This window comes from Papio anubis, chromosome 11 (assembly GCF_008728515.1).
Source record: "Papio anubis isolate 15944 chromosome 11, Panubis1.0, whole genome shotgun sequence".
Taxonomy (NCBI): domain Eukaryota; kingdom Metazoa; phylum Chordata; class Mammalia; order Primates; family Cercopithecidae; genus Papio; species Papio anubis.
The window spans coordinates 94,732,703-94,758,449 of record NC_044986.1 but is presented as its reverse complement, the minus strand read 5'-3'; the positions used below and the strand labels follow the sequence as shown (position 1 = coordinate 94,758,449).

Sequence of the window (25,747 nt, the reverse complement as noted above, 5' to 3'; positions counted from 1 at the left end):
TCTGAAATACCAGGAGCTAAAAAAAAACAAAGAAAAAGTACCGCCCAAAGAAACTAAAATGAGAGAACATACACCTCTCCCAGTCTTTGCAGATTGGCTCTGTGCTAGAAGCCCCCTTTACGACTTACCTAGGCTTGCTTTGAGCCTAGAGTCCACCTCAATGTGACAGCTTAAGATCTTCTCGGGATTTTTCCAAGCATGGATCTTGCCTTGCCATGTCCATGAGTTCCTAAGTTCTCCTGTACACATTACTACTTTTGAATGTACTAATTCCCCAGAGTTTATCACCAGCTTCTCCTCCAGGCCTTAGATGATCTACAATATGTCTCCACCTAGAATCTCTTGCCCCAGACATCTCTGGGTCTGTGATTGACTTGTAGTTTTTAAAAGCAGTGCCTGCTGATTTTCCTATCTGCATTTTGAGTTATGTGGAACACAGACTAGCACCTCACATCACTCCTTGAGGGGTCCCTCAGACAGCTCAGAACAGAAATCCACAATAATTTCAAAATAAGGTTTTATCCCTCCTATTCAAGGGTATAATTAGGAACTGGGCTGCTATCTACTCAAGACCAAAACCACTATTGTGCTGGGGGATGTTGAGGGGATGTGGCAAGGATGAGTAAAAACTTCACACACTTTCTTTCCATTCTGAAGATAGCTTTCTTTTTAACTGGGCATTTGGTCGTTTGCTAAACCTTTGTTTTCCAGGACTCCTACAAAGTTGGTTAAGATAGCTTCTGTTTTTGCTTTTTGTTTATTATGATGCATCTGTGGGGAAATGAGAACTTGGAGTCTTCTAGCCTGCCATTTTGCTGATGTCACTCTCGGCAACATGACTCTGGACACAGGTGCTGAGAACCTGAATCAGACAGGACAGCTGTCATGTAAATGGACAAAACTAAGTTTACTGCCGAATTCAATAAATAATTATTGAGCACTTACTATATGCAGGGCATAGTTACTGGTGCTGGCATCTAAAGCAGTAGGGAGAAAAAGAGATGGGATGTTTGTATTCATTTATTAGTTCATATAATAAATATCTATTGAGCTCCATCTACACACCAGGCACTGGTAATACAGTGAGAAATAATGTAAGCACCATGCTGCCACAAAGTGAATTTAGGTTAGGTAGTGATCCGTTCCTGCTGAACCATTAAAGAGTAGAAGTCAGATATGTTACTGCCAAGCTACTAGAGGAGAGAAAATGGAAGGAAATGTGTGTAAAGAAATACGGATAATGAGGGCAGGAAGGGAAGGAGAGGAAGAGGAGTTGGAGAAATAGCGCCACAGTGAGAGGATATAGGTGACTAGATTATGATGCCATGGGATGAGGGGAATGATGGGGAAGTATGGGGGCTACAGGAATCAAGAGGCTAAGAGTAAGGAGCGCTTCTCAGCATTGGTGGCAAGTGGTAACTAGGCAGATGAAGATGAATGGGAGGTAATCAGGGGAGGTATAAATGTGTTGTAGGCAGAAGAAAAATATGTGCAAAGACATAGAGTCAAGAGAGGGTATAGCATATTTAAGTAACTGAAAGAAGCCCCCTTGGTCCAGCTATTTAAGGTTGTGAGTAGTAAGAGCCAGGAATCGTGAATAGAACCAAGGTTTAAGCCATATAAAGCAGTTTGAAGTGATCATAAGAGCAATGTAGAGCCCTGAGGGGTTAATAAAGGAAGTACCATGAGAGGACGGGCATTTTAGAAAGATTTCTTTGGCTGCCTTGTACATAATAAACTCAGGGTTAGTTAGGAGCTGTGACAGTAATGTAGACAACAGAAGGTGGTGATGTCAACTTTGATAGTGACCATGAGAATAGGAAAAAAAAAAAAAACAAATGGAATAATTAGGAGACTGAATACATATTATGGAGCTTGACTGGACTGGATTGAGCGTTGGAAAAAGGAAGGAGATAAAAATGATCCCTAGGTTTCTAACTTGAGCAACTGGTAGACTGAGGTGCTATTTACTGAAATCATCTTAGGAGTTGCAAGTGCCCTGCCCAGATCACTTTACAGGCCAGTACACACATTTGCCAACTACCAGAGCATTGCCCTCAGCCAAATAGGAGCCAGGAGCTGCCTTGCACAGGAGGTTACACCGCCCCACCCCCACTCCACAAGCGGCAGCTGATGACCAACTGCCAGGAGAGTGCAAAGGGCTGGCTCCTTTGCTGCAAGAGGAGACTGACTCTGTGATGCTCCAGAGCTCCCTGAGGGATCAAGCTGTATCTGGACTCCAGCTGAGATCACTTCTCTACTTAAGTTACTCGCCTGGCCCATCCTGCTCCTTTCACTCTCTTTCTCCTACGTGCACTCCCTCAGTAAATCACAGGCACCCCAATCCCTGTCTCAGATTCTGCTTTTAGGAAACCCACCCTAAGGCAGTTGGTTCCAAGAATATTCTTCAGAGTAAATTCTAAAGGTTGATACCCCAGAGTTGATTGCTTGCCAGCTAGCTGCCAATATGGACCCCACTATTGGTGGTAGAGTGGAACGTTGAAAGGTCTCAGCCTGATCTAGCAATGCAACTCTAAGACTTCCACCTGTGGTGAGCTGAAAGAAGTTACAAGTTAAGCTGGGTGCAATGGCTCATTCCTGTAATCCCAGCTACTTGAGAGGCTAAGGCAGGAAGACTGATTGAGACCAGGAGTTCAAGACCAGCCTGGGTAATATAGTGAGACCCTGTCTCTAAATTTTTTTTTTTAATTAGCCAGGCTTGAATGCTTGCATCTGTAGTCCTGGGAGGCTGAGGCAGAAGGATAGCTTGAACCCAGAAGTTTGAGGTTGTGGTGAGCTATGATGGCACCACTGCGCCTAGCCTTGGTGAGAGTAAGACCCTGTCTCGAAAGAAAGAAAGAAAGGAAAGAAAAAGGAAGGAAGGAAAGAAGGAAGGAAGGAAGGAAGGAAGGAAGGAAGGAAGGAAGGAAGGAAGGAAGGAAGGAAGGAAAAGAGGAAGGTAGGTGATATAGGGCAAATTGTAATTATAAGAACTGCAGGAGTGATGACTATTGCTGAATACCATTGACGCATTAAAGATAGAAAATGGCAGGCTCTGGGCAATCAGAGTGTAAGCGACAGAGGCTTCCTTGGCAGTGTTAAACAAACAAACAAAAAATCTCCTGTAGCCATTAGGTAGACTGACCAGACAGCCAAACTTGAGACTTCCAGAAAAGCAAATCTCTGACATTAAAGCCAGGGCCTGATACAGATTGAGAGGGACTGTGTGAGATTGAGATGTGGAATGAGTAGATGCACTTGAGAACCTTCAAGTCCCCACTGTCCCTGCACTTTTTTGGTTTGCAGAAGTGGTTCACTCCACCCCATTAGAAGAAGCCTCAAACAGGGAAAATGCCCTACAGATCAATGCTTGCTCTCTTAGGATCTTCTCCCTCCATTTTTTTTTCCTGACCACCAGGTCAATAACTAGAATTAAGTCCATGATTGCCCATGTGGCAAATGCTTGGCCTACTAAAGGAGGAGAATTATGTACCAAAGGAGCTGCAGGACTGGGCTGATATGTGCTAGAAGGAACTGGAGAAGTATGCCTGGGGTGCATCTTAAGGTGCTGATCAAGGGGGAAAGAATCTGAAAATGGGCAAGTTTGTTGATATAGAAGTACTCTTCTGTGACATGGATTTAACACCATGGCAAGGGCCTAGGGGAGACACAAAAGAAGGAAGTCCCAATATGCTACTGAGATGGTTCTTAGAAGCTGAGAATAAACAATGCCAGAATCATCTTGCCTGATTATGGAAGAAGAGATCAAAGGCCACAGAAGTGGATGTGCTGGAACAAATCTGCTGGGTAAGACTAGAAAACTCAAGACCTGACTTTATTTTTCTGAAGAGAACCTAGAGGACAAATATCTGTGAAGCTGCTCAGGAGAGTGCTGGTAAGAGGAGCACCATCAAGAAATTTTAGTAAGTAGTGACTTTCTCTGAAGGCTGGGGCTGATAGTAGGGGATGTGGTTACAGACTAGGCTTTTTTAGTAGTAATGAGCACAATATTGCATCTTGGGAAACAGTGGGGGATGGCAGCACTTAATTGTCAAAAATGATATGGGCACAATTATTGTAATGGGGAGCGAATTTAGAATGGCAGCCGGGGTCTCAACCTACAGTGAGCCATGGAGATGATTAATAGGACATGGAGTTCCAGAGGCAAGAGAGATGGGTATCCAATAAAGGTACTGCCTAATATATATAAACAAAAGAGATCAAGAACAGGTTAGCAGAAAACTATCAGTAGCGCCAATGGTTAATAACAATTTCTTGTCCAGTATCCAGACCTAAGCCAGTTCTCAGACCCATATCCATCAGCTAAAGAAATGGGTGAGTCAGTAGTGATGCCTCCATCTTTCCCCAAAGAGACCTATGGCCATTTGCCCAGGTAACCATACAGTGTGGATAGGAGAATACCCAGATATATTTAGGGCTGTTAGATACAGAGCATGAATTAATGCACAAACCCCGGATCCTTTTAGAGTAGTGTTATGTAAAGATCTAGTAATAAAGGGACTCTTGGCCCTTATCCAACTCAGAGTGGGTCCACCTGTGGTGGTGTCCATCTCTCAATAATTTCCGTCTAAGTCTGAAGGCCTGAGAACCAAGATAGCTGATGGTGTGAGTTCCAGTCCAAAAGCCATCAGGCTCAACACCCAAGAAGAGCTGAGGTTTCAGTTCAAGCCCAAAGGCAGAAAAAGACCAATGCCCCAGCTCAAGCAGTCACACAGGAGGAGTTCCTGCCTGCTTGCAGGAGGTTCAGTTTTTTTGTTTATTTAGGCCTTAAACAAATTGGAGCAGGGCCACCCACATTAGGTGGGGCACTCTGCTTTGCTCAGTTTACCAATTCAAATGCTAATCTCATCCAGAAACACCCTCACAGACACACCCAGAGTAATGTTTGACCAAACATCTTGGTACCCCATGACCCAGTCAAGGAGCTGACACTTAAAATCAACCATCGCAGTCACCCAGCCGCTAAGTGGCAGATCCGGGATCTGAACTTCACAGTCCGATGGATACGAAGACCTTAAGCTAAGGTCTTCAGAAATATCTGGGCTAGAGAGAGAGACATTTGGGAGTCATTAACACATTGGTGGTAACTGATGCCATGGGAGTAAATGAAATAACCAGAGAGAAGATGTAGTTTGAAAAGAGAAGATGTCATAGAACAAAAACCCAAGGATTATCAGCATTCAAGTGATGGGCTGAAAAAAAGATACCAGGACAGAACAGCCAGAGTAGAAGGAAATCTAGGAGAGAAACCAAGAGAACAAGGGGTGTTTTGAGGAAGAGGGGTTTGTTTGCAGGGTTCAACAGGACTCACATGTGGGGAGGGCTACAAAGTGTGCTTGGTATAAATGACTTTGGTGAGGCCATTCCAGTGGTTGGGGTGGAAGTGACATTGCAGTGACTGAAGAACCAGAGATGGGAGAGTAAGTCAAGCTTGGAAGGGTCTATGAGTTTCAAATTGGGTTTGTGAAGTTTCAGATTGGGTTTGTCAAGAGAGGGCTGAGAGCTGAAGGGAGACATTAGGGGAGGGTTATCAATTAGCTTTTCAGGTGGAGAGATTTCAGCATCTTGAGTTACCAGCCTGTCATTCCATGGAGAGACTCTCCAGGAAGGGAGATAAGCCCACTCCCTCCTCAGGCTGATGATTTAGGCTCTCCAGGCCTCATTTGTATGACAGCCTACTTCACCATACTGTTGAGAGTAAGGCAGAAATGTACGTGGAGGCAGCCTGTTGATAATCACCATTACTTCCAAAGGGAAAGGCAAAGGAGATGGCTGAATTAAAGATGACTGTAAGTTTTCAAGCTGGAGCATCTGGGAAACAGCAGTGTGGAAATCCTGGCAGGAAGGGCTTAGAGAAGGAAGGACAACAAGGCCAGCTCATGCAGGCTGATGCTGGGGTCGCAGCAGGGCATCAAAAGTGGAAACACTGAGCAGATACATAGAGATGGGCACAGAATGTGGGAGAGAAGCCTGGATGGGCCATGCACAGTGGCTCATGCCTCTAATCCTAACAATTCAGGAGGCTGAGGCAGGAGGAATGCTTAAGGCCAGGAATTGGAGACCAGCCTGGTCAACATAGTGAGACTCTGTCTGTACAAAAAATAAACTTAAAAAAATAGCTGAGCATGATGGTGCACACTTGTAGTCCCAGCTACTTGGGAGGCTGAGGTGGGAGGATTGCTTGAGCCTAGGAGTTTGAGGCTGCAGTGAGCTATGATCGCACCACTGCACTCCAGTATGTGTAACAGAGCATAACCATTTCTCAAAAAAAGGAAGGAGAAGGAGAGCTGGCATTGCTGCACTTGAGGTGAGTAGCAAGTGAACATGGGGTTGTGTCATCTTTTGCAAAGTCACTCAAGAACACTTAGAACCTCCATGCATTTAGCAATTCCCTTGTGCCACGCCTTTTATCTACAGTATCTTCAAATTTCATTGAACGTTTGGACGTTTGTCCCTTCCAAATCTCACACTAAAAGCTTATCCCCAGTGCTGGAGGTGGGGCCTGGTTGGGGGTGATTGGATCATAGGGGTGGACTCCTCATGAATGGCTTAGCACTATCCCCTTGGTGATGAGGGAGTTTTTATGAGATCTGGTTATTTCAAAGGGTGTGACACCTCTCCCCTCCTCTTGCTTCCTCTCTCGTCATGTGACGTTTCTGCTCCCCATTAGCCTTCCACCATGACTGTAAACTTCCCGAGGCCCTCTCCAGAAGCAGATGCCAGCACCACACTTCTTGTACTGTCTGCAAAGCTGTGGGCCAATTAAACCTTTTTTCTTTATAATCTACTCAGGCTCAAGTATTTCTTTATAGCAGTATAAAAAACAGCCTAACACACTTATGATCATCTGCATTTCACAGTTGAAAACACTGAGGCTCAGAGAGATCCCCCAGCTAATAAATGTTGCATCCCAGGAGCAAATACAGTTACTCTGGCTCCAAAGCCTACATTCTTTCCACTACCTCATGCTGCTCTGAAGGACGGAGTCTTAGGGGAGAACTATGTTTAGGAGATGAAAGACAAAAGCTCCTTGGACAGAAGAACCATCAGAGGGTGTGATGTTATGGAGGCCAAGAGAAGAAAGAGTTTCAAGATGGTGGAACCGGAAACAGTGCCAGATGCTGCCAAGAGAATAAGGAAAATGAGAACTGGGAAGATACTGCTAGATTTGGGGAGCAGATGATTATTAGCAGTTGTGGACCATTGAAGGGGTCTGTGCTGGTGAAAATAAAGGTGTCTGCATAGAAGCACGACCTCACTTTCTCATGTCCCCAGAATGGTACTCCTGTAGAGAAACTCCTACAGGGTCAACTCAGCCAGTGTCTGACAGTCACTGCATGTGGCTGATTGGGGAGTAAAATTCACATCCCTCAGGCTCAAGCAGGTAACAACTTAATTGGGGACACTAGCTTTCAAATATGAAGACAACCAGAGAACACACATGGTAAAGGGAATGTGTGCCCCGACATTCCTCCCACTGCCTCAACTTCTGCCAACTTCTAGATGGGGAGGAACTGAGCTCCTGAGAGCAAGCTGGGCCAGCCATCTGTGCAGCATCTGTGCGTGACAGCGGCAGAGGCCATGGCGGCACAGTGATCTCTCAGAGAGCGTATGCAGCTGGAGAACTCTAAGTGGCTTCAGCAGTTAGGGGATAGGCAGGAAAAAAGTGAGCCCCTAATGGACTCTGAGCAGAAATGGCCAGAGAGAAAGACAGAAAGCCAAGACTATAGGAAGGGAAGAAGTTAGTGGCTGATTGAGCCCAAGTGAGGTTCTTCTTCGTTCTCTTCTCCCATTCAACTACTCTTCTCTCTTTTTTTTTTTAGAGATGGCGTCTTGCTCTGTAACCCAGGTTGGAGTGTCACTATCACGACTCACTGTGGTCTTGAATTCCTGTGCTCAAGCACTCCTCCCATCTCAACTTCCCAAGTAGCTGGAATTACAAGCATGAACCACTGCACCTCGCCTCCTCTTCCTCTCTTAACAACCCATCTCACTCCTCTCTTACCTCAGTGGCTCACTTGTTTTTTTAAGAGACAGAGTCTCCTTCCATCACCCAGGCTGGAGTGCAGTGGCGCAATCTCAGCTCACTGCAACCTCTGCCTCCTGGGTTCAAGCGATTCTCCTGCCTCAACCTCCCGAGTAGCTGGGACTACAGGGCCTGCCACCATGCTCGGCTAATTTTTATATATTTAGTAAACATGGGGTTTCACCACATTGGCCAGGCTGGTCTCGAACTCCTGACCTCAGGTGATCCACCCGAATGGTTCACTTCTTCTTTCTCATTCCCCCCAGCCACAAATCCAGCCCTATATCCTCTTTCCTGCTTCATTTTCTAAAATGCCCAGGCCAGCAAGTGTCATCCATGTGAGGGAACTAAGTCACCAGCCTCTTCCTTCCCATTCTGCTTCTGCCTTCATCCTGCATCCTCTCACCTCCTGCTTCTCAGAAGACACACAGAATTTCTCTGCTGGACCAACCTCAGGCTTGGGTGCCCCCTGCCAAAAACACCTTTAGCTGCCACAGTATCTGAAATGCCAGCACTGTCATCAATTCCTTTGGTTTCTGTCTTAAAATGTTAGTATGCCTGGAAAAATAATAAATCTTGTTTCTAACATTCTACATAATCGTTGAGAAGACCAACTACCTCTTTGCTGTGCCTTGGGAGCCTTGGCCAGCTGGGGTTGGAATCAAGAGATGGTTTAAGGAACAGGGGGAGAAAGTGGAGGGACTGATGCAAAACTTAACCCATTATGCAATTTTGTCCTGGAGTAACCTCACCCTTTGGCTTGGCTTTGGGGAAAGGAGTAGTAATTCCTCTGTGGCTGAAGCTGTAGGTGTTCCAGTTGTGTCCCCTTGGCTTCCCTTAGCATTTACCTGCAGACATTTTTCAAACAACAGTGGGGACAGTCAGAAGATCAGGAGTGGTGATGCCCCACAGAAACTAATGCAGCACAATCCTGAGGCGTGTTCTCATGGTCTCTCAGAGCACCCCAGCAACAACCCATTCAATAATGCACCTTTTATTGCTCACCACTCAGAGCGCTTTCTGGATCACCTCTGAAAAATACGACTCATGCTCACATTCTTGTTTCACATTTTGTTTCAAGGGGAATCCAAACAGACACCGTATATAAGGGACCTTTCCCTTTGATTCCCACTACTCAGAGGGGAGAAAATAAAGCCCACTGGCTCCTAAAAAATCCACAGACCCAGATTACAGGAATGTGCATTGAAAGTTTAAATGCACATACCCTTACACCCAGAATTCTAGAAGTTTACCTAAGAAAATTAGCAGACCGGATGTGCAAAACTTTCTAAGGATGCATATCATCACATAGAAGGGTAATATTGGGAAGCCACTTAATGTCCAGCAATACCAAATAGGTAAATAAATCATGGTATATCCTGTGTTGCCATTAGAAATGATGATATAAGCCAGGCGTGGTGGCTCACGCCTGTAATCCAAGCACTTTGGTAAGCCGAGGTAGGTGGATCACCTGAGGTCTGGAGTTCAAGACCAGCATGACCAACATGGAGAAACCCCATCTCTACTAAAAATACGAAATTAGCCGGGCATGGTGGCGTATGCTTGTAATCCAAGAAAGAAAAGAAAAGAAAAGAAAGAGAAAGAAAAAAAATGATGATATATATTTTCAGCCAGCTTTGCATGTCTGTGGTGCTTATATAAATACACCTACATACATATAGCTACATGTGCACATGAAGAATCTGGAAGGATGACAACAAAATGTTAACAATGGTTATGTCTGGGAAGAAGGATTGGGGGTTGTGAATCACTTTCCTTTTCTTTACACCTTTCTGAATTGGAATATATATATGTGTGTGTGTGTGTATATATATATATATGTGACTTTAAAATTTTTGAGACTTGAAAAAAAATTGTAATAGAAATCAATGACCTCAGTGCGAGAGAACTGAATTCCATAGCTCAGACTCGTTCTCCCAACAGGAGCTATTGGTCTCACCACTAAGGGGAGGTTGGAACAGACCCACAGAAAGGAACTGTCCCACTTAGCCAGGCCAGTACTTGGCAGTGGCTGTTCTAAGCAAGTTAGCAAACACATCTGCCAACTGGCAGCCATCGGAGAGCATGTCATGTCACGTGTCCAGCATGTGTGGCCATCTGACTCAGAGGCAACACGCACAGCTCTGGCGCCATGCTCGGGGTCGCAGGTTGGGATCAGCTGTGCCTCCCCATCCCCACCCGCTGCAGACCACCTCCCCTTACCCTGCCTGCAGTCCCAGCTGGCGCGTGGAAGGTGCCTTTCCAATTTGCTCCACATTCGGGAGTTTCTTATTCCCACGGGAAGAACTCGTTGCCATGGGGACGTGCGCCTCCCAACCATGAAGCCTGCCCTGGAGACAAAATCCTTCTCTGTGCAGCCCTGCCTGGGCTCCCAGGCTGAGCGGGGGGATTCCGGGGGTCCACCTAGCCCTCTGGGATAAGGGGCTTTAGTCTCCCCATTCTTTGGGCTTCTGGGGTGGGGACAGTGGGAGGATTAATTATGGACGCAAGGTCACAGGGAAAGGGAAAGGGAAAAATGAGAAAGATTTTATTTAAAGCCCCTGGTCATTCTTGCTTTCCGCCCGCCCACCACGACCCCTCTGCCAGATACCGTCTCCAGTTCGGGAGCGTTGCATGGGGACGCCAGGCACTCTGCTTTTCCTAAACAACTTCCAAGAACACCAGAACATTTCTTAAAGTGTCTGGAACTAAGCTTTAACCTCGCCTGCTTCATCAGCCTGGGACGGAAAAGACGGGAGGGGCGAAGAAGAGGCGGGGAACAGAGAGCTCGGGCCCGGGACGTTTGGTGTAAGTGATCCAGGCTTCCAGTGCCCCGGGCGCACCCCGCGGAGAGGCGTCGGGGAGTTGGGGACGTGCGGGAGGCGACCACCCAGCCAACCCCGGGGGATGAGCAGCAAGGCTGGCCACGCATGGCAGGACACTGGGCGCAGAGACCCGCCCAGGGAAGCGGGGGATGGGGGCAGGCGGCCACGTGCAACCGCTGGCAGGTGGGAGCCTCCCAGGCGCCAGCTCGGAGAGGGCCACGCCCCTTCGCGATTCCCCGCGCTCGGCCTCCTGACTGCTCAGGGGGCCACTCCCCTTCCGGATTCCCCGCGCTAGGCCTCCGGACAGCTCAGGGGCCACGCCCCTTCTCGAGGTCTCCGCGCTGGGCCTCGGGACGGCTCAGGGCTCCCTCCGCCCCTCCTCAAGCCCCACAAGTGTCCCTGCGTACCTCCCTCCCGGTGCGGCACTGGATTCCCAGACCTCAGCACCCACCGCATCTCCTGTTACTCGCCCCAGGGTAGTTGCCCCGGGAAAACCTTCAAGCGTTTCACTGGCTCGCCTGGAAACGCTTTCATCTTTGCTCCATCAGCAGCAGCTCTTTGATTAATTGAGTTCTTCTGGCTTTAGAGCCTCCCACTATGATCATGCTACAAATTCCCGAGGCCAGCACCCGAGGCCTGCTGGCTCCGATCTGGGCCACGTGTAAACCCAGGTGCGCCCCCTGAGTCTCACGCCCTCTTCCTGTTGCTTCCCCATCCCTCTGGCCTTCGGGACTTGGGGTTGCAATGAATCTTAGATTTTTTCCAAGAGTCTTCTATTCCTCCAGCGTCTCCGTGCACCCGCCCGCTCCAACACCTGACATTTTCCTTCAACTCCACCCTCCCCTCCCCGAGTCCACAGACACACGCACACCCACACGCCTCTTCCCTTCCGCTCCACCGTCAGTCAGTGGCAGAGTCAGTCCATCCAATAGGCAGGAGCCCAAACGACTGTCCACAGACAGCTGTCCTCTCGCCCACGAGAGTGGGGCTGCACGCAGCAGCAGGCCCAGGAGGAAACCGTGCTTTGATAGCCCCAGGCATCGTATTTCATCGTATTTCACAAGTGAGCCAAATGGGGGAAGGGATTAGCTGTTTCACCCAATAAGCCCACATCTGTAGTTACATTCTGACTGGGATAAAATTACCCTGGTTATTAATCCTTCTGCTTTAGAGCATAAGCTGATCACCAGCTGGGGTCAGGAAAAAATTCCACCCCAACTCCTTCCAACCTACTCCCCCATCCTCAGCTGCCCCATTTCCTGTGGTCTATTCTTGCACAGTTAGGTCTACAAGCTAGGTTGAAGGCCACCAACTGAGACACCTGTCCCGAGACAGGACCATTCTAATCTGCCCTGAAAAGGACATCCCATTGATCATGTAAGTATGTATTGAGAATCTACTGTGGGCAAGACATTAGTCTTCGCTGTGGGAGATACAAAAACCATTCAGCCATGGCCCTTGCCTTCTTCATGCCAAGAAAAGCTGAAGTGTGTGGTCAGAAATTGCATGTGGTTTCTGGGACTTCCTGCCCTGAGGCACCCTGGGTGTATCGGATGGCTTCAGGAAACACAGTTTGGATATGGCAGTATTTTCATGCCCATTGCCATTCCCTTCTGCCTCAAGTGTATGTGGGTTCTCCCTGCAGTCAGCTGGCAGGCCAAGCCAGGGTAGCTTTATTTCTGTCTCTGACCCTTTCTCTTCAGACTCCAAATCTGCAGGTGCTGGAGACTTTGAAGGAGTCTCCATTTCCCTTGGTAGAAACAAAAGGTAGGAACAAGCAGGTGGAAAGCTAGGGTTGCTCCTTCCAGCCAGTGGGTCTGGGGCTGCAGCACACAAGGTTGACATCCCGAGAGGTCATTTTCCTCGGTCGCTTCAGACCTGGCATTGGGTGGACAGACCACATGATTCAGCATCCAACTTGGGCATCTCTCAATAACAGAAAGAGGTGCCATTGATAATTTCATGGAACTTTCCTGAGCACACCAGGGTGTGCTCATTCTGCCTGAGGGGTCATCTCCCTTGGGCATCATAAGAGGCACCACTGAGACACAACAGCTTTTGTCACCGTTTCCTGATTGCTTCCCAAGCTCTCTGTCCTCTTCCCTGTGCTAGTCATCTCACAGTCTCCTTCTGCAGGTAGATCCTCCCTACTTCAGCCCTTCCTCCCACCTCAGCTGCTTTGTTCCCACTGCCATGCCCAAAACACCTGTATTTCCACTCTTCAACCTTGGATCAACCCAACTATGTTTTCACGCTACTATGTCCAGGATGCTGGGTGATACTAGAGATAGCCATCAATAACATTCATTACGTGAATAAGTCTGGGTGGATCCTGTGACACAGTTACGCCTTCTACCCTCTGCTGCTTCTCAACATTGCCCAGTCCTTATGTTGGTGTTCTCATTTCACATGATAGAGTTCCAAACCTTTTGTAGCCCGAATCATCATCTATCCCCTAATTCTTGGGAGACCCTAACTTCACCAATAGCAACAACAACCAAAACCAACCAACCAAACAAAAAAATACTTAAGATATGAACCTCTCAGATTTCCTGAACTCTCCACCTCCAGACTAAATTTGTGGATGGATACCTATCTGTTGACCATACCCTCCCTCTTCAATGAAAACTGCCTCTCCTTCCACTCCATTTGTGAGGCATCCATGGATGCTGACATGTGCTTACATAGGACCTCCTGTCCACAGCCAGAATTAGCCAGAATTCACTGACCCATGATTGGGCTCCTAAAATACTCAAGATGAGAGAAATGTTACTTTTCTTTACTATAGTAATGATTTTACTATCAAATGCATCCCATAACCTTATGTAGTAAACATCAAATATGCACAATAAAATTTATTTGAAAAAATAAAGCTGGAAAATTGAAAGTAATGAATGTTTAATTAAAATCTACAAACAAGCAAATAAATACATACTCAAGAGGGACCAGTGACAGCCTTTCTCTAGAATTTTTGATTTGAGGCCAAGAAGGTTGGTGCAGCCTTTCTCCCATGGCTGTACCTGTGAAGATAAACATTTGGGAATTGATGGCAGCCTTGTTTCTCCACCAGGCTGAAGAAACTAGGACCTGCAGGGGCTGAGATTGGAGTGAAACAGATGTGAAGAGAAAAGTCCTGGGTCCAGGTGGTCCTGGGGCCCAGACATGCTCTTGTTTTTTGTTTGTTTGTTTGTTTTTTGTTGTTGTTGTTTGTTTGTTTGTTTGTGTTTGTGTGTGTGTGTGTGTGTGTGCTTTTAATAGAATTTCCCTCCTCCTGCCTGTGGCTAATTCCTTCTGCACCCTTGGTTCAGCCCCACCTGGCGACCCTTGTTCCATCACTTCCACCACTTCTCTAGAATCTTCAGTCATTTCAGCGACACATATGCTCATCTTCCTGCCCAAAAACTGAATAAGCAAAGACTCTCTTTCATCTCTGTCCCTCTTCAACTTCTGCCCTTCCCTTCTACTCACTATCCCTATTTTCTCACCTCCTACTTCATGCCCAATCTGCTGCTGCTATCTTGCTCTATTTCTTCTTCCCATTTTCTTGATGCTGCTCTCCTGACAGGCAGTGCCTTGCAGAGTACGTCCAATTTCTCATGTTTATGTTGCTTGTCTGCAGCATCTGGTATCAGTAACCACCTCCTCTTTCTCAAAACTCCCACCATGCTTGATGGTTTTCCTGCGATTCTTGACCTGATGCAGAAAAGCTTGACCTGCAGAAGCTGTCCTAGAAGCAGTCAGGATCTAAAGCTCTAGACTTTTCCAACCTGCCTCTCATTGCCATAAAAATGCAACTGACCTGTGTCTCCTCTTCTGGTGCACCACTAAGGGATGGCTGACTGATCTAATGAGATTACTGGAACTAAGGCATTCACAGGTGAGTTATTTTGATATTTTAATAATAGCTCTCAAGACTTAGCTCAGTGTCTCTCAAAGTTGGATTACAGTGGAAGGGAGTGGTGGGGAGCAGGTATAGGATGGAAGAAAGGGTTGGAAATATATTGTTGAGGGTCTAATAGTTTTTGAGACGTTTAATTTTTGTATTTTCACTTTAATGTTAATCAGTACTTGATCATGCATTTTAATTTGCCATTCCACTGGCACCCAAGTAATCACCAACTTTTGGTGCAATATTTCAAAAGTGGGGTATAATCTCAAAGATTCAGATAATTTTTTCTTCTAACATGAATCACTTTGTTCCTCAAATTGGGAAGTACTAACTTAAGAAATAGGCATTGTAGGAATGTGAGTGTTGTTTATGTATCTGGCAGCACCAAGAGGAGAGACTCAGAAACGTAAGACCTAAGTCCTGCCCTCAAAAACCCACAGGCTCGTTGGAAAAACAGCACAGGAACACTTAAGAAATGAAATTCAAGCATGAAGTAACAACGTGAGGTATGTCACAAGGTGGTATGTTATTAGTATTATTATTACTATTATTATTTTATGAGACAGAATCTCACACTGTCGCCTAGGCTGGAGTGCAATGGCATGATCTCGACTCACTGCAACCTCCACCTCCCAGGTTCAAGTGATTCTCTGGCCTCAGCCTCCTGAGTGGCTGGGATTACAGTTTCCCACCACCACACCCAGCTAATTTTTGTATTTTTAGTAGAGACGGGGTTCCACCACGTTGGTCAGGCTGGTCTCGAACTCCTGACCCGGTGATCCACCCACCTTGGCCTCCCAAAGTGCTGGGATTACAGGCATGAGCCACCACGCCCAGCCATTGGTGTGTTATTAAGAGATGTGTACACTACTTTCTCCAGGAGATCACAGAGCTTTCCCTATAGGAGTAATCAATGGGGGCATCCTTGTTGGGGAAGGGTCTTGGTGGTGGATGCTGGTCTGGAAATTGATCAAGGCCTTAAGTAAAAGTTAGGAGGTATATTTCCAGAGTAGAAAAAGAGAGAGACAGAAAGAGAGATTCTAGGCATGAAGAAAGCCCAAGAGTTCACAAAGTCTTGAGCTTGGGATAGAAATCAGACTGGACCAAGTGGAGGGTTATAGGGGACAATGCTCATTTAACAAAATATTTTGTTTATATTATGTGATGTTTTAAAAATGTATCAAGAAAACACTATGGGCAAAATCAGAACACAGTTGGACTTCCTTACGTTTATGGGGTTTTTTTTCCTTTTTTCAATTGATACACGTATTTGTACATATTTATGAAGTATACATGATATTTTGTTACATGCATGGAATGTGGAATGATCAAGTCAGGGTATTAGGGTAGACATTACCTCAAGTATTTATCATTTTTATGTGCTGGGAACATTTCAAGTTCTCTCTTCTGGCTATTTTGAAATATACAATACATTGTTATCGACTGTAGTCACCCCACTGTGGTATAGAACGTTAGAACTTATTCCTCCTATCTAACTATATGTATCCATCAACTAAGCTCTCTTAATCCCCTTCCCCACCAGCATACCTTCCCAGCATCTGATATCTATCGTTCTCCTCTCTACCTCCATAAAATCAACTTTTTTTAGCTTCCATATATGAGTGAGAACGTGCAATATTTGTCTTTCTCTGACAGGTTTATTTCACTTAACATAATGACTTCCAGTTCCATCCATGTTGCTACAAATGATATGATTTTATTCCTTTTTTATGGCCAAATAGTATTCTATTTGTGTGTTTATATCACAGTTTTAATCCATTTGTCCATTGATGGACACTTAGGTTGATCCCCTCTGTTTGCTACTGTGAATAATGCTGTCATAAACTGAGAGCACAGGTATGCCTGTGATGTACTGAATTCTTTCTTTTAGATAAATACCCCATAGTGGGATTGCTGGGTCACATGGTAGTTCTATTGTTAGTTTTTTGAGAAATCTACATACTGTTTTCCATAATAGCTGTACTAATTTACATTCTCACCAACAGATCCTTGCCAGCATCTGTTACTGTTTTTTTGTGTTTTTTTTTTTTTTTTGTCTTTTTAATAGTAGCCATTCTAACCGGGGTAAGAAAATGTCTCATTGTGGATTTCAATTTGCATTTCCCTGATGATTAGTGATGTTCAGCATTTTTCATATACCTGTTGGCCATTTGTATGTCTTCTTCTGAGAAATGTCTATTCATGTCCTTTGCTCACTTTTTCATGGGATTATATGGGTTTTTTTTTTCAACTGTTGGGTTGTTTGAGTTCCTCGCACATTCTGGATATTAGTCCTTTGTCACATTAATAGTTTGCAAATATTTTCTCCAATTCACCAGGCCGTCTCTTCACACTGTTGATTGTTACCTTTGCTGTGCAGATGCAGAAGCTATTTAGTTCAACATAGTCCCGTTTGTCTAGTGTCATTTTTGTTAATTGTGCTTTTGATGCTCTTTTATATTTATGGAGGATAGAGGTGAGACATCATAATCATATCAGTGTTAAGGACATTGAAAGTTTGAATGCAGATCTTTAGTAGCAGATAAAGCTGGGACCATATTTTGGAAGACTTGAATTCCAAGTGAAACAGTTGAACTTGCATATCTTGATGTGCAAAGGGCTTTGAGGACAATCACTACCTCAAGTTCTCTGGGTCTCTGGAGAAAAATATTTCTCATTTTACATACCTAGTCTAATACTTGATTTCGTATCTTTTACTGCATAGTGTACATTTTAAAAACTACACATGTGAGAGTTTTCTGGTGGTAGAAATTATGCCTGTTTGTTTCATTACTATTGTTAATTGGTATTAGTTGGAAGAGATTATGTCCCTTTAAGTGCAAATCCTCCCTTGCAGAATAAATCCTAAGACAACTGGTGATGTTTATTGCTTCTATTAGCTTGATAATCTTAAAACAATCTTGATGCCATTTACACAACTTTTTCATTCCTCCATGTTACCGGACCATTACTTAGCCATTATGGGTTGTTACATTGTGCTTAGGATAGTGAAGATCTGACAACATGGTGTCCTGAGTCACACATATCTGTGAAATGAGTGAATACATGAATAATTAGGAAGGATACATGATAGGTAAAGATATCCCAAGATTGGCATTGAGAGGGAGGTTGAAATAGATGATTGCTCAGCTCTATTCCAGTTCTAAGAATTTTCCTTGCGTTGGGGAAGGCAGGGAAGAGGCCATTCAATTCTCTAATGGCAGTCTCTCAAAAGAGACCTGCTTTATCCCCTTTCCCTAGAGTTTTCTTAAAAAGATACCACCACCCTTGTTAGTAGTATATTTCAGTTTCTGCAAGCTTCAGAGAAAAATTTTCTTTCTAATAGCCAACTCAACTCCCTAAAAACCACAGTTTAAGCCCATCCTGTCTGCCTGCTTCTTCAATGACAACAATTCCTCTCAGGGTCATGGTAAGACTACAGATGCTCTTCCACTTACAGTGGGGTCACCTCATGATAAACCCATCACAAGTTGAAAACACTCTAAGTAGAAAATGCATTTAGTACATCTAACCTACTGAACATCATAGCTTAGCCTAGCCTATCTTAAACATGCTCAGAACACTTCCATTAGCCCACAGTTGGGCAAAGTCATGTAACACAAATCTTATTTTATAAGAAAGTGTTGAATATCTCATATAATTTATTGAATACAGTACATTGTAGAACACAGTATTGGTCATTTACCCTGATGATCGCATGGCTAACTGGGAACTGTGCTTGCCGCCACTGCCCAGCATCAAGAGAGGGTACCGTGCCACATATTGCTAGCCTGGGAAAAGATGAAAAGTCAAAATATAAGTACAATTTCTACTGAATGCATATTGTTTTTGCACCATTGTAATGTCAAAAAATGTAAGTCAGGACTGTCTGTATTGCTAAAGCCAGCCTAAGATTAAAATCCACAGAAGGACTTAATGGGGAGGAAGGGGAGGCATTTATAGAAAAGCCATTCAAGGTGATGTGGTTCTGCAGGAGGCTGAAGAGCCCCAGGGATTCACTAAGAAAGAGTAATCACATTGAGCACTGCAGATCGCCAGACTGGCGTCACAGCCCAGAGCATGGCCCGAATGAAGGTGGATTGCTTCAGTTATCTGGGCATCTTGATGAATGGGTACTGCACACACTCGGAGGGAGATGAGAGGAAATGAGCCAGAGATTAATCACTTATGGCATCAATGAATGGAGAGTGTTTAGAGTCTGTGGTAGACAGAGGGGCAACAGCAGAGAGGAACCTAGGGTAATCAGGCCACCATTGGGAAAAAAAGTGGGCAAATGTAACACCAAGAACCATCTTTGTTAGGCTGATTTGCATAAGGGTAGTGACAATTGAAGTAGCCCAGGTAGGGAAGAACAGTGGAGTTCAGTCCTGGGAAGTACCCAGGCTAGAGGTCTGGGAGCCCCAAAGGTAACCCCAAACCAGAGAAGGAGGGTCTCAGAAGCAAAAAGAGGAAGATGCCAAAAATAGGGTAAGAACAGGAAATGAGAATGAATACAAGCAGCCTCCTGGAGGCTTCTAGAAGATAAAGCAGTGTGCAATCCCCAGCGTTTCCCAGAATTTCAACAACTGCTCATTATTAGTGGGATCTCAGTTCTTCTCTGCCCCAAAATTAGCAGGGGATGGAAGGAAAGGAAGGAAGAAGGGAAGGAAGGAAGGAGGAAAGGGAGGGAGGGCCTTAAGAAAGGGCTATGAGAAGACTCACATAATTTCCTTTAAAAACCATTTGTCTTAACAGAAATGTACCTGGCCCGTGGATCCACTTGAATTTTTTACCACCTGGTGTTGAACCCTGTAAAGTGCTATGAAAACTAGCACAGCCTCACTTGGGACTGAAAGAAAATAAATCACAGGCAGGATTTTAAACGAACATAGAAAACACAGCACAAGCAATCCTAGCTGTTTGGGCTGCTGAATCCTGCAACCTTCAACTATGGCGTGGAGACAATGGGGCAGAGGGATGCTCGTTTCCCAGGTTGCTGATTGTTGGGAAACGATTCTGTGAACTTCACATAAGCAGATTTTGTTCAGAATAATAACAAGAAAAACATTGAGAAATGGAAGCGGAACATGAATAGGAAAATAATGGTTAGATGACCTCACAGGAATGCATACCCAATGATATGGCTCACGTGCAGAGAGGCGGCACTCGATTTTGACTCTAAGTTACCTAGCAGCATAAGCAATGAGGAAAATAGTTGCCAGAGCCTTCCTGTCCACAGGACAAAAACAAACCCCTCATTCAGAGGAAGCACAGCTTTTTCAGACGCTGAAACCTTGTATATTTTTTTCTGGGCCAGTCTCCTCAAGAGCATCCTGCAGTGTTACAGTCAGGAAATTTCATGTTTATGTCTTTGGACTCCACGCTGGTGATTTCAGACCCACGGCAGCAGCCGCGGCAGCATTCCCGGAGGGAAAGGAACCCAGAGGTATCCCTGACGCCCTGCTGGACGGAGGGGCTTCTGTGGCTGCTACCATTACTGCCGCTTCCTCAGAACCAAACCCCAGAATCAGAGGAGGAGCAGTGGCTTCCAGAACAAAATGCCACCCGTGTGGTGCCACTGTGGGAGATCTTGTTCCTGACACGTAGCTTCAGCCACCCCATGGCCCAAGTCAACCCAACACACCCCGGGACAGGAAGGATCCGGTCACCTGGGAGAAAGCCCTGAATGAACCAAAGAATAACCAAGGGAAGAAACAGGTAGAAAATAACGAAACACCCCTGAGATATTAAAGATGTCAGTTCAAGAAAAGCAGCCACTAAGGGTTGTAGCAAAATAAAACAATAAGAGAAGAGGGCCTGGCAGCTCCTTTCTGGAAGGACGCTGGATGTATTTGCCTCCTTTGCTTCTGCCTTTGGGTAGAGAAATGCAGAAATGCAATCCCTCAGTGGCTGGTTAGCTGGTTAGATGGTGGCCCGTTTTTCAGGGCTGCTGGACAGGCGTTAGTGTTCAGATTTTGACTTGGATTCAATTAACCTGGGCTGAACGTTTTACATACCCAGGACTGTCCTGGGTGAGCCACATGTACCAGTTTAATAACTCGAAAATGGGCATTTTTTTAAAATTCTCATTTTAAAGTTTGGAAACAGGCTTAAAGAGGGAGGGACCTGGGAAGTACGCTGTTATTAACTGTTACATTGCCATGGCCCCTGCTGTTGCTGCTGCTGCTGCTACAGGATCATCCACTCTCTTCATTTCCCTGGTTGGTGGAGACAAATCTGGCTGTGGCTCCCTTTAATAGACCCCTTGTAATTCAAAGGAAAAAAGACTTGGCCATGCATAAACACACCTTTCAAAAGAAATATATGAAACTAGATCACTAGATCATGAAAATATCCTTAAATTACTGTACCATATTAAGTAACTGTCTCTCCTTCCCTCTTTCCTTTCCTTCTTTGCTCCTTCCTTCCAGCCCAGGTATCTGTGAAGGATTTACAGTAGATACAGTGTCCCCTGACCAGGCCATGAGGGATTCGAAGCTGAGAATTACACAGTCCCTGCTCTCAAGAGCTCACACTCTGTTGAGGAGACAGAGAAGATATTGGGTGATTTCCACACACTTTGTGAAGTGCTGGCACAGGGGCTGGAGGGTCAAGGAGAAATATAGCAAACAGATGTGAGACAGGGCCTGGGGAAGATGCTGTGGGAGTAACCACAGGCTAGGATGGAAGCCCCAGGAGTTTTGGCTGGTTCCAATACAGTGAGATTTTGTCTAGAGACATTGCATCAGAAAATGCATCAGACACTTTTGGCTGATGCAATTGGGTGTGTAGGTAAGGACCAAGGCATCTAGTGGAAAGAGGCCAGAGATCTTGCTAAACATCTTACAGTGCACGGGACTGCCCCCAACAACAAAGAATTATCCAGCTTGGAATGTCCAAAGTTGAGAACCCCTGCCCTGGAGTCGGGAGGAGCCCCTGAAGGTTCTAGGTGGGGCAGTGAAACAGTCAAATGTGTTTTCAGATGTCTTGTCAATATTAGAGAAATTAGGAAACTGCTGTTTCTTTCAAGTGGAATTTGTCTAAGGGATGGCTGTTGGAGCCAGTGAGCTGAGGGTCTGGAGGGTGAGAATTACACCCAAAGGAGCGTGGTGCCATGGCAAGTCCTGAACCAGGCATCAGTAGTCCTGGCCCAACTTCAGCTCCTCCAGCCACAGGCTGGGTGACCATGGGCAGGCATGACAACTCCCTGAGCCTCCCTTTCATCATCTACAAAATAAAGCACAAGGATATATACTGTTCTGGCCTTATTCCTGTGTTACTGTGGTATCAAATACAATCGTATTTATGAAAGAGAGTGAAAAAATGTAGATGAAGGATATTATTGTACTGTAAAGAACATCTTTTAAACAATTATACAACAAATATAGGCTAATTATAGTGAAGTAGAAAATACAGTTAAGCAAAAAGAGAACAAAAAAACTCACCCATTAGCCATCCCTTCACCATCCGGAAAAAAACAGTTAACATTTAATTGTATATTTTTAGTTTTCCAGGCTTGTGTGTGTATGTGTATGTGTGTAATTTTTCATTTAAAAATCAGATTATGCTTTCCCCACAAATAGGCATTACAAATAGCATGTTACATCAGTAAAATGTTTCTATGCTATTATTTTGACACAGGGTGTCCTCTGTTGTTAGATTGTTGTGTCATTTTCAAATGTTCCACATTGGCAAACATTGCTTGGAGTTTAAATCCTTATGGGTTTAAATTCAATTAAAGTGAAAGATGTGGAGCTGAGAAATGCCTTACAGTGGGGCACACAGCACAACCAGCACCCATACCTGACCCTGTGCCCTCACTGCTGCTGGTGGGAACTGTAGGAGTAAAGAGAATTTTCCCTCCCCTCTGAAGGTTTAATCTACTAAAATAAACAGACAATAGACAGATTAACAGAAAAAAGGCATACATATTTATTAATGTGCAGAAGCACAGGAGCTGTACAAAATATGAGTCTCAAGGGAAGGGTCAGATGGTTGAGGCTTAACTACCCTCTTCATAGGGAAGAGGGAAGAAAGGGGATGTAGGCAATTTTGAGGAATAGTAAATGATTTGTAAGGGAATTGAATGAGCCCAAAGAGCAGACAATGGCCTGGGACAGTGTTCCTCTGAGCTCTGGGGAGGTGGTGGGAAGGTGAGGGGCAGAAGTGCACTGTGAACAGAGGTTGTCTTATGCAGATAAAGTCTTCCAGGAGTTTCCCTCAGAAGAACAGATGAAATATCTATCTGGGTGTGATGACTTTAGGTATTTTCTCTTGTGGTCACTCTTTCCTGGTTATTTGATGAGATTTCTAGGGAGGGGATTTTGAAACAATTGTATTTCTTTTGGAAGAAGATTTTCTCAGTCAGATAAGGGAACTTCCAGAGAGAGAGAGAGTCCCTCCCTATGCTCAGGGGAGGAAGGTTAGAAAATCCTTGGCTCTGAGGTTTGAGTCTAAGGCCTTTTGATTTCCCTTAGTTCAAAGGGCTCTGTAGCCCAAAGCACCACAGTTTGGGGTATTGTTTTCTGAGCCCCATCAAAATATTTATGTGGGATCCTAGAGTATCAGGCAAACGAGGAGTAATAAATTCTTGCCACTTCTCCCTCTGAAGATTCAAGTCACTGAAATGTACTGACAATAGGCAGATTAACAGGGAAAAAAAGGCATGCAAATTTATTAACTTGCATAAGTACAGGAGCCATACAAAATATGAGACTCAAGGAAGGGTTAGATGTTGTGCTTGTACCTTTGTCATTGTAATTTTGCTTGCTGTTTAAGAACTGGGGGAAAAGTAGGCAGGTGGTTCACCTGGAGAGGCACCTGGTACATTTCAGAAGCCTTGGATGGAGGGAGGGGGACAAGGGTTGAAAATATACTTGTCAGGTACTATGTTGACTTCTTGGGCAACAAGATCATTAGAAGCTCAAACCTCAGCATTGCACAGTATACTCATGTAACATGTACCCTGGAATCTAAAATAAAACGTAAATAAATAACTGAAAAAGCCCCACAAATGTCCCCTAAAAACCATCTCAGTAGCCCCAGCTGAGGCCACATCACCAAAGCTCAGCCAACTGAGAATGGTTTGCCTATTACTTGCTTTACTTCTGCGGTTAACCCAATGACTTAGAAGCTGCAACAACATAATGACTGTGGCATCCTTCATCTAGGAAGGGGCTGAGCTGACCCAGCAATGGGGTGGATCGACACTGCTCCACCCACACTGTCTGAACCACTTTCCCTTGTGGCTGATGGCAGAGGGCTAAAAGATGGAGGTCCCCATTGGTGGCGCTGGCCTCATGTTAGGACTCAAGACACTTGCAGTTCATCTGTCCCAGAGACAAATTTGAAATATGATAGAAGCTCCAATGCAGAACCGTGTGGGCCAGCAAAACAACAACAACGACAACAACAACAACAACAACAAAACAGCAATCACCTAAATGTCCAAAACAAAATGGGGGACTATTATCAAGGGCACATTGATTTCCTAGAATATCAATCTCTCATTTTAAATAACTGTTAAGACTATAAACCACATCTAAAATTCTTATGAAGTCTTATTTTCATTCTAAGAGAGACAAACAAGGCACACAATTTTATAGAGAATAAAACTCCTACTGTGTTTAAAATTGCATTTGTATATGAAAAGGGAAATAGTTGCAGCAGCTCTGTTAGGTGGGACGGGGAGATTTTTTTCCTCTTTTTTTCTAAATGTTCTGTAATGTGATTATGATTGCACAGTGATTATAAGTGTGTGTGTGTGTGTAAATGTGCAAGGAGGTAAGTTCTGGGTCCTCTCTTTGCATATCCAGACCCTGCAGGCTCTGTACTTGTCTCCTTCAGGCCAGCACTGAGGGCTGGGCACCTACCCCAGATCCGAATCCTGCCCTCCCTTGAGCAAGGCATCCCAGGGAAGAAACACAGAAAAACAGGCAGGGAGGAAGAGGGAGGGGACACAGGGACATGGGACAAGGAGGGGGCAGAGAAAGAATGGAGATGGAGGCCAAGGGGAGGGGAGCAGCTGGGCCCCACCAGGGCTGTTACTCAGTTGAGGAGGTGACTGGGGAAGTCCCAGCAAGAGGTACTGTGTCCCCAAGAAGACTGCTTATGCTGTCCTTGGAGATCACACCTGGGCTGACAGGCCCAAGATTGAAATATTGAAATTTTCTCCTTGTAGAGACAGCTTGGAAGCCAATGCAGAAGTGAATCCCCAACCGGGTTCCATAACTCCTACTGGGGTAAACCACTCCAGTTTCACAGACACAGCTGGGACAACCCCAGGCCAGTCCTGATTTCCTGAGGTCCTCTGTCCACCAGAGGCCCCTGTGCCCCCAACCTGGATCCAGACCCAGCAGGGAGAGCAAGGAATCTTCTGAAGGCCACGGTCTGCATGCTGGGAGCCCTTAACTGAATCTACTGAACTCTAGAATCTTCCTGCTCACTTGGACACAATTGCTTGGGAGGCCCAGGTGGCCACACGAGCTCCAAGAGCCCCCTCTCTGCAGGCGGGCCCTGAGGTGGGCAGGGTGGATGGGGAAGGCATTGTTCCCTTGGCTCCAACTTGGGTTGGCATTTCTGGAAGTTGGGGTGTGTGTGTGTGTGTGTGTGTGTGTGTGTTGGGGGGTTCCTAGCCTCCAGGTCCCTCCCCAGATTCCAGCCCATTAGACAGTGGTGAGGTTGGCTCTGGGGTGCCAGGCAGGGGGTGTGGGGCCCTGGAGCCTCTGCCCTCTTCCTCCCTCCCACTGAGTCTCTCTGCGGCTCCCACCCCATCCCCATGTCTCTGCTCTCCCGCTTCCCTCTCAGTTCCCCTCTGGCCATTATGGCTCAGTGGTGATCACCTACTGATGCGTTGATGTTCATGTACTTGGACTCTCTCCTCCTCTGAGTATCTTTGTTTTGTTGCCATCTATTGGCACCTGTATCTGTGTCTCCCTCACTATGAACTTTGTGCCCACCCTGGCCCCACTCAGGTTCCTCTGGGAA

At 45.5% G+C, this 25,747-nt stretch overlaps 1 long non-coding RNA gene across 1 annotated transcript; it reads left to right on the top strand.

Moving 5' to 3' along the window:
* The first annotated feature begins 10,842 nt into the window (after positions 1–10,842).
* LOC108580508 lies at positions 10,843–25,425 on the top strand. Its single transcript, XR_004177057.1, has 5 exons — positions 10,843–10,855; positions 14,492–14,749; positions 15,144–15,267; positions 19,517–20,479; positions 21,193–25,425. It is a non-coding gene; the product is annotated as an uncharacterized LOC108580508 (long non-coding RNA).
* The last annotated feature ends 322 nt before the right edge of the window (positions 25,426–25,747 follow it).